The sequence below is a fragment of the Lycium ferocissimum genome, chromosome 9 (genome assembly GCF_029784015.1).
Source record: "Lycium ferocissimum isolate CSIRO_LF1 chromosome 9, AGI_CSIRO_Lferr_CH_V1, whole genome shotgun sequence".
Classification (NCBI taxonomy): domain Eukaryota; kingdom Viridiplantae; phylum Streptophyta; class Magnoliopsida; order Solanales; family Solanaceae; genus Lycium; species Lycium ferocissimum.
The window spans coordinates 70,073,648-70,082,135 of NC_081350.1; positions in this window are offsets into that span (position 1 = coordinate 70,073,648).

The following is an 8,488-nucleotide window of genomic DNA, read 5'->3' on the forward strand; positions in this document are numbered from 1 at the left end:
TGTGGAAAAGAAATCAACACAAGATTTTTACATGGAAAACAACTTTGTCAAGGGATTTAAAACCATGACCTACCCCTGTAGGATTTCAACTCCACTAACTGAGCAACTCAAGTTACAACCTTATTGCAAGCTAGAAGTTAACTCCAATAACCTCTCACCCTTACAATAATGCTTATGCAACCCTCACACTTGACTACCCCTAGCCAAGCACACTAATACACCTAGACTCACTCCAGCCTAGTGTACCACTCTAAAGCACCCTTTGAGAATTCACCACAGTGACTAACTCTAGCCACACACTAATACAACTAAGCTAACTCTAGCCTAGTGTACCACTCAAGAGCTTGTGGAGGCAACCTTGAGAATTTACAACACCTACAAACAACTTCTTTTTATGGAAGAGTAGGTTTACAGTTTAAGCACAAAAGAACAAAGACTCAACAACCTAAGGCCCTAAAACATCCTCGCCCGGATCCGTCCTTCTAAGCCGTGGCTCGTTTCGAGAAACACCTGGGTGCGGAGACTTGCACTGATGGAGCAATTTTCAAATTGTGCAAGAATCCTTCTTCATTTGAGCATGGTGTTGTATATGTAGAGGGAATGGGGTGAGAAGGTGACAGCCCATTATAGTCCTCTCCGCCGCCGCACTACTGCTGCACTGTTGTCCTACTATAGTTTAGGCAGCTTTACTGCTGTAGAGTTGACTTTTCAATGCTCCAGGGAACTGGTCCCTCATGTGGAGGAACTTGGTCCCTCATCTCTTCTTGAACGGGCTGCAACAACTCGGCCATCATGGTCATACACCGCCGCAATATCGCCAGCCTTTTCACTGCTCACGACCAAGCAATAGTTGGGGACCTGATCCCATCTGGTCCCTCTGAGGATGTATCTGGTCTTTCATATATGAACATATCCTGCTAGGAACCCGATCTCATCTGATCCCTCTGAACACATAACTGGTCCTTCATATATGAACATATCCTGCAGCTTGTGTAGTGATTAATTGCATCTGATTCTTCAAGGAGCATGTCAACATAGCAGTACATGAGATATCAAGAGAAGGCCAAATGCAACAATTCAACCTGATTATATCTGATTTTTTAATTTTTGTTAAATCATCAAAACATAAGGTATCATAACTCATCATAGAACCTTAGTAGAGAAATTAGCTACTCATAGTGGAAGAAGAAAAAGAAGAGTTAATAGAAATCATGATGCTTACTATTGATTGATTAGAATTGAAAGAAAGTAATCGCAATTGTTTATTCTCCAAAAAATTTCAAAAAACTATTAGTATTCAATGCTAGGGAATAATAGTTTAAATCTGACAGCTGGTAATAAATAAAATTATACAATGAACTATTTATAAGGTCCCAAAAACATAAAATTACATAATTGCAAAAAGATTACTGACGGCATTAATTATGGTCCATATAATAAAATTCGGACCATATAAAGTTTATAAGGTTAGCGTCTTCAAATCTTCAGTCAAAATCACGATCACATAATAGGGCTCGTATAATCTTATACGGTCCGTGAAACTTGGACGTACAACTTCATCTTCAAACTTGACTTTCTGCCTTAGTAAATTCAACTAAATACGGTCTAGATTACAGGTCGTAAAATAAGATACGGTCCGTAGAAGATCCCCATAAACCAAAGATCCTTCACTTCAACACTCTGCTTCACTTTCTCCTTAAACACGATAAAAAATACGGTCCGTATAAAGATATGCAGCTCGTAAAACTTCACAAAGTGACAACGTATGCAACTTGTTGTGTTTTTGTCCTTTAACTCCTCGATTTACCTTAAACACAACAACACACATCAAAACGACACATACTTGCTTAAAAATAAGTAAACGTTCTCGTAAAAAGATATCGAATGTGCCATAATTTCACGACACATCAATTGTCCCAGATTCGGACAGAGTGGATACCAAATAGTGGTTCTCCTCCTGCACTCGAGGACTCCCAAGGGCATCATCTAGTAGCCGTGTGGTTCTTTCCGCTGCAGGCGATGCTCTCGCCGGCCGCAGCTGATCTCATCACCCGTGGGTGGACACCACTGTGCAGAGGCAGCTTCGGTGCCTCTTAAAGAGGGGCGCATTCGGGCCGTAGTGGCAGCGATGGTGGTCTTTGCTATTCTTTTGCAGTTCCGAGCCCGGTGCTCCGATGTTGTGGATCTCGTGTAATATTTTTTTGTTCATCATCGATCCGTTCGGGGCCTTTGTTTAACCCGGGGTCTACTTTCTCATATGTATCTACCTATCATTTTGTGGGTTAGGATTTGACTAGTGACCGTCTTGATGTGCCCTTCGATGTGTCTACTTTGTTTGGAGACTCAGTTGTTGTTGATCGAGTCTTTCGATCTTGCTTAGTTACTTTTATGGGATATGATAATTGGGTAGGTTTGATGATATTGGATATGGTAAACTTTGATATTATCTTGGGTGACTTCGTTGTCACCGTATCACGCAATCTTGGACTCGTCACGCCAAGACACAACGCTATATTAGCTATGCCTCGGGGATTCCTGTGCATTAAAAATGGAGGGGGTACTCTAAGCCCCGCTCCGAAGAAGATCTTCTCTTATCTCCGCACAAAGAATTTAATGAGCACGGGGTGTTTGGCTTACTTGGCCCATGTTCGTGATACTAATGTTGCCTCTCCGCCCCTTGAGTCCATGCCCATTATGTGTAAGTTTGTGGAGGTGTTTCCTTCTAATTTCGGTATGCCACTCGATCGCGACATTAATTTTTGTATTGATTTGGATCCGCACACGTGCCCTATTTATATTCCTCCCTATAGGATGGAGCCCGCCGAGTTGGGAGTCAAGGAGCAAAATCACAAGGATCCGTCGAGTAAGGAGTTTATTAGATCGACTATCTCCCCTCGGGGTGCTCCTATTTTGCTCATGCTGAAGTAGAAGGACTATGATTTACGATGAGGATGCGCATAGATTACCGTCGATGAACAAGGTCACCATTAATAATAAGTATCCTATTCCTCACATTGATGACTTGTTCGTCCAGCTTCAGGGTGATTCTATATTTTCAAAGATTGATTTGAGTTCAGGCTACCATCAGCTGAAGATTTGGATCAAGGATGTTCCAAAGATGGCCTTTAGGCTCGTTATGGTCATTATGAGTCCCTTATGATTTCATTTGGGCTTCCGAATACCCCAGCTACGTTTATAACTTTGATGAACGGTATTTTAAAGCCATAACTTAATTCCTTTGTCATTGTATTCATCGATGATATCTTGGTGTATTCGAAGAGTAGGGAGGAGCATGAGCGTCATTTGAGGATTGTCTTTGGGTTTTTAAAAGAGAAGAGGTGAGTTCTGACTTGAGTCAGTGGCATTCTTGGGCTACGTTGTGTCTAAGGACGGGATCATGGTTGATCCCAAGAAGATTGAGGCAAGAGATCGGGCGAGGCCCATTACTATGACTAAGATTCGTAGCTTCGCGGTATTAGTTAGCTATTATCGTCAATTTGTGTAGGGTTTCGCTTCTATTGCTTCTTCGTCGTTGACCGCATTGACTGTAAGGAGGTTCTCTAGTGGTCCGATGCTTATGAAGAGAGCTTTCAAAAGTTTAAGACTCTTTTGATTTCAACCTCGATTCTAGCATTACCTGTGGAGGGTAAGGATTTCTTAGTGTATTGTGATGCATCCCGTGTTGGTTTGGGTGCAGTGTTGATGCAAATGGGTAAAGGCATTACCTATGCTTCCCGCTCGCCTGAAGATCCACGAGTAGAACTACCTACCCATGATTTGGAGTTGTTAGCGGTAGTCTTTGCTTTGAAGATTTGGATACACTACCTGTACGGAGTCCATTGTGAGGTGTTCACTGATAATCGCATCCTCAAATTTGTGTTCGCCGAGAGATATAAATTCTAGGGCAAAGTAGGGACGGGAGCTTCTAAAGGTGACATCACCATTCTCTATCATCCGGAAAAGCTAATATAAGAGCTCAAGCCTTGAGTCGCAAGGCGTTGAAAAGTATGGATTTTTAGGCCTCGATTGGTTGCTTCCCGAGCGTCCGTTAGCCATGGAGGTTCAAACTCTAGCTAAAAATTTTGTGCGCCTTCATATTTCATCTTCGAGCAGGGTCTTAGCTTGTGTTGAGGCGAAGCCATCTCTTTTGGAGCAGATTGGGGCTCAGCTGTGTAAGATTCGTGATAAGGTTCTAAGAGGTGAGGCCAAGGAGGCCATGCTTGATAGTGAGGTATCTGAAGATCAAGGGACGCGTGTGCATTTCTCGTGTTGGTGACTTGATTCGTTTGATTTTGGAGGAGGCCCATAGTTCCAGATATTCTATTCATCTAGATGTGAAAAATGTATCGAGATCCGAGGCAAAGATTACGCGGTGGGGATGGAGAGAGATATTGCAGATTTTGTGGCTAAATGTGGGAATTGTTAGCAAGTCAAGTATGAGCACCAAAAACCTGGTGGTGTGCTTCAGAGGATGCCCATTCCCAAGTGGAAGTGGGAGAGGATTGCCATGGATTTTGTTGTGGGTCTTCCGTAGACCGTTGGCAAGTTTGATTCAGTTTGGGTTATTATTGACCAGTTGACTAAGTCCGCTCATCTCATTCCAGTTCAGGTACACTGCAGAGAAGTTAGCTAGGAGTTACACTTGTGAGATTGTGCGATCGCACGGGGTGCCTATTTTTATTATCTCGGATTGAGGTCCCCAGTTTACTTTCAATTTTTAGAGGGCTTTTCAGGCAGAGTTGGGTACTCAGTTGGACCTTAGTACATTTCATCCCCAAAATGATGGTCAGTCCGAGAAGACTAACCAGGTGCTCGGCGATATGTTGAAAGCACCCGTCATTGATTTTAGTGGTCATTGGGACCAGTTCTTGGCCTTAGCAGAGTTTGCGTACAACAATAGCTACCATTCGAGTATTGATATGGCACCGTTCAAGGCTTTGTATGGTAGGAGGTGTCGTTCTCCTATTGGGTGGTTTGATGCTTTTGAGGTTCGCCCGTAGGGCACGCATTTATCGAGAGAAGTTCAGGGATGCGGAAGGTTTATTCAAGAAAAGCTTCTAGCATCCCAGAGTCGATAGAAGATGTATGCGGATCGAAAGGTTCGGGACTTAGATTTTATGGAGGACGAGCAGGTGCTTCTGAAGATTTTACCCATGAAGGGTGTTATGCGATTTGGGAAGAGGGGAAAGTTGATCCAAGGTACCTTGGCCCATTTGAGCTTCTCCGTCGAGTTAGAGATGTTGCTTATAAGTTGTCCTTGCCACCGGGTCGGTCAGGTGTTCATCTGATTTTCCATGTGTCCATGTTGAAGAAATACCATTTTGATGGTTCTTATATCGTTCGTTGGGATTTTGTGTTGCTTGATGAGAATCGGTCTTATGAGGAAGAGCCTATAGTGATTCTAGATAGGCAAGTTAGGAAGCTGAGGTCTAAAGAGATTGCTTCTATTAAGGCTCAATGGAAGCATCATCCCCTTGAGGAGGCTACTTGGGAGACCGATTCTAATATGTGCAAGAGATATCCTCAGTTGTTTGCTGACTCAAGTACTTTTCCACCATTTTCTATTTCTTATCGCTGGAGGATGAGCGATTGTTTAATTGGTATCTAATGTAATGGGTCGTTATAGTGCTATTGACCCTTTCCCGAGGACATCGAGCGAGTTTTAGTGTGACTTTTGAAAGCTTGATCCTTAAAGTGAGATATGTTTGACTCAAAGTTGAATTTTGGTTAAACAGACCTTTTTCGGAAATCCGTCAATTTCGAGAGGTCTGGATGACCGGTTGTGACTTGGTGGGATGTTCGGTTTGGTTCCCAAGGTACTTGGGTTGGAAACTTGGCTTTAGGCCATTGGGGATTGACTTGGTCAAATAGACCTCCGTTGGAAATTTCGAGGCCGCGGATGAATTCATAGCGCTTTTTTATATGTGTATGCATATTTGTTTTGTATCTATGGGGCCTCGAGTGATAGTCGAGTTTTAGGTTGAGAAGTTTCAAAAATTAGAAAAATCTGGTGTCTGGTGTCCGTTGGTTGCGCACACCTCGTTTCAGCCGCGCGGGTTAGCCGGGAGCGAGATACCACTATAGCTAGCGAGGAGATTTCATAGTGAGTCGCCCGTGCCAGACCGGTATCCACGAGGGCCGACTCGCCGTAGCGAGAATTTTGCCACTATAGCGCCGGCGAGGCGAGATTGGCGCGAGGCGCCATAGCCAGGCCCCGGCAGTCGTTCCTATCTCACTCCAGAAACCTTACCGCCGCAAAGAAGTAACGGCGTATTTCCATATGTTCCTTAAATTAAAACCCTTAAACCCTATCATTTCCCTTCATCACTTTCTAAGAAAACTTTGGGAGAATTGAATAGCTTTTGGACTGAATCTTCTTAGAGGTAAGATCTTTGACCGTATACTTCATCATTTACCTTCCTAGATCCTTAATCCATGCTTAGAATCGCTAGAATCAAAGTGGAGAAGATGATCTTATGATAGATTTCTTGAAATGGGTTTAGACTTGCTAAATGGAAATTGATAACGAAATTGACTAGTATAACCATAGAATTTGAGGAATTCATTGTTGTAAGCTTATTTCTTCCATTATTAGTGATTAATTTGAGGATTAAAGAATTAGGGTTCATATGCAAATTTGGGGGTTTTAAAAAAAATCCGAATTAGGATTAATCTTGAGTTGTTTTAGCAATTAAATAATGGGTTTGGTTATCTAGAGCATGAATTGCATATTCCACCAATTTCCCATTTACCCTTGTGGTCCGTTTCTCCAATTCCATGAGTTAGAATTTGACCTAACTAGAAGCATAGCAATATGGGTATCGTCTTTCTTGATTTCTAATGTCAAACTCGAATATGTTTAGACTTTGAGTATTTAGAGGCGCAAAGAAAAGGTAAGGCTAAGGTTTGGTGGTTCGTGGCTCCTATTCGTCTTTCTAGATAGGTTACGATTTACCTTTTTTGTTAGACTTCGCTCGAATCATATGTAGAGTTAGTGGTTGTCATTGGAGAGAAGGCATGTAAACATTCTGCATGGAGTTTGGGATAGAATACTTAGGTTGGTATTGTTGTTGACTATGGCTTGTCGCTTTATTGTGTTCTATTGAGTTTTTGCTTTATTGTGAGTTGTTGGCTTGTTGCCATGTGATTGATTCTAGAGTTGATGCTTAGTGATTACCTTATGATTCGGAGAGCATATTTATCATGGTTGAGGTTGTCGGAAAGGAAAGTAAAGTGATAATATTTATATTGTGATTGAGATATGTGTCTATGTGTGGCCCCATTGATTCATATATTCCAGTTGGCATTATGATCATGCATTCACTCATTTATACATATATTGGGATCGGGTTGCGCGCCGCAACACTTAGTTGGATCGGGTTGCACGTACCGCAACACTGATTGGGATCGGGTTGCACGTTCCGCAACATTGACTATTGAATCTAGCTGTGCGCGATAGCAGGTACATAGACTTAGCGGTCCCCCATGGGTCATGACTGTCGATGAGATATTCCGCCCAAAGCGTGTGTGTATCATTGCATTTGCATTCATTTCATATTTTCATATGGAATTGTATTGGACTTGTTGGTTGATCTTTGGTGATACGTGTACTTGATAGTGGTTCTTGAGATTGTACTTCGGACTTATTGTTGATTTTGAGAAGATATGCTAGATTTGGTAATTTGGTACTGGATTTGATACTTGGGACTGTGTTGAGTTATATCTGATTGTGAGCATGTCTACTTTTTTAGTCTCTTTCTTACGCATATGTTATCTAACTGTTGTCGGCCTCTGATGCCTACTCAGTACATATTTTTGTGCTGATTCTACCTTGCTGCATTCTTTTATGAGTACAGAGTTTGTGACCGGTTTGGCTTCTTCGTTTCGTGACTGAGTCCCGAGGCTGTTTGACGAGCATTCTAGGGTGAGCACTTGGATGGCTTCGTTGCCCGGATGACTTTTATCTATTCCTGTCTTTATATTCTATCATTTGGACAGTTATTTATGGATATTTGAGACCTGTATTTCCTAGACGTTATGTAGTGGCTCTTGTTCTATTTAGACCAGATTTGGGGATTTGATGTATCTTCCACACTTATTATATTTATCTATTTATGTTAGACTTTTATATAATTATAGGTGATTGGATTTTACTTTATTGTTGTTGGGTTGTGAATAAGGGACAGTTTTGCCTACCGAGGTGGGAAATGGTAGGTGCCCGCACGTTCCCTAGTTGGGGCGTGACATGGAGTTTATGGAGGGTGAGCAGGTTCTTTTGAAGTTTTTGCCCATGAAGGGTGTTATGCGATTTGGGAAGAAGGGCAAGTTGAGCCTGAGGTATATTGGTCCATTCGAGATTCTCCGTCGCGTTGGACCAGCGGCTTATGAGTTAGCTTTTCCACCAGGCTTGTCAGGTGTTCATCCGGTATTTCATGTTTCCATGCTGAAGAGGTACCAATCAAACGGTTCTTATATCATTCGGAGACCC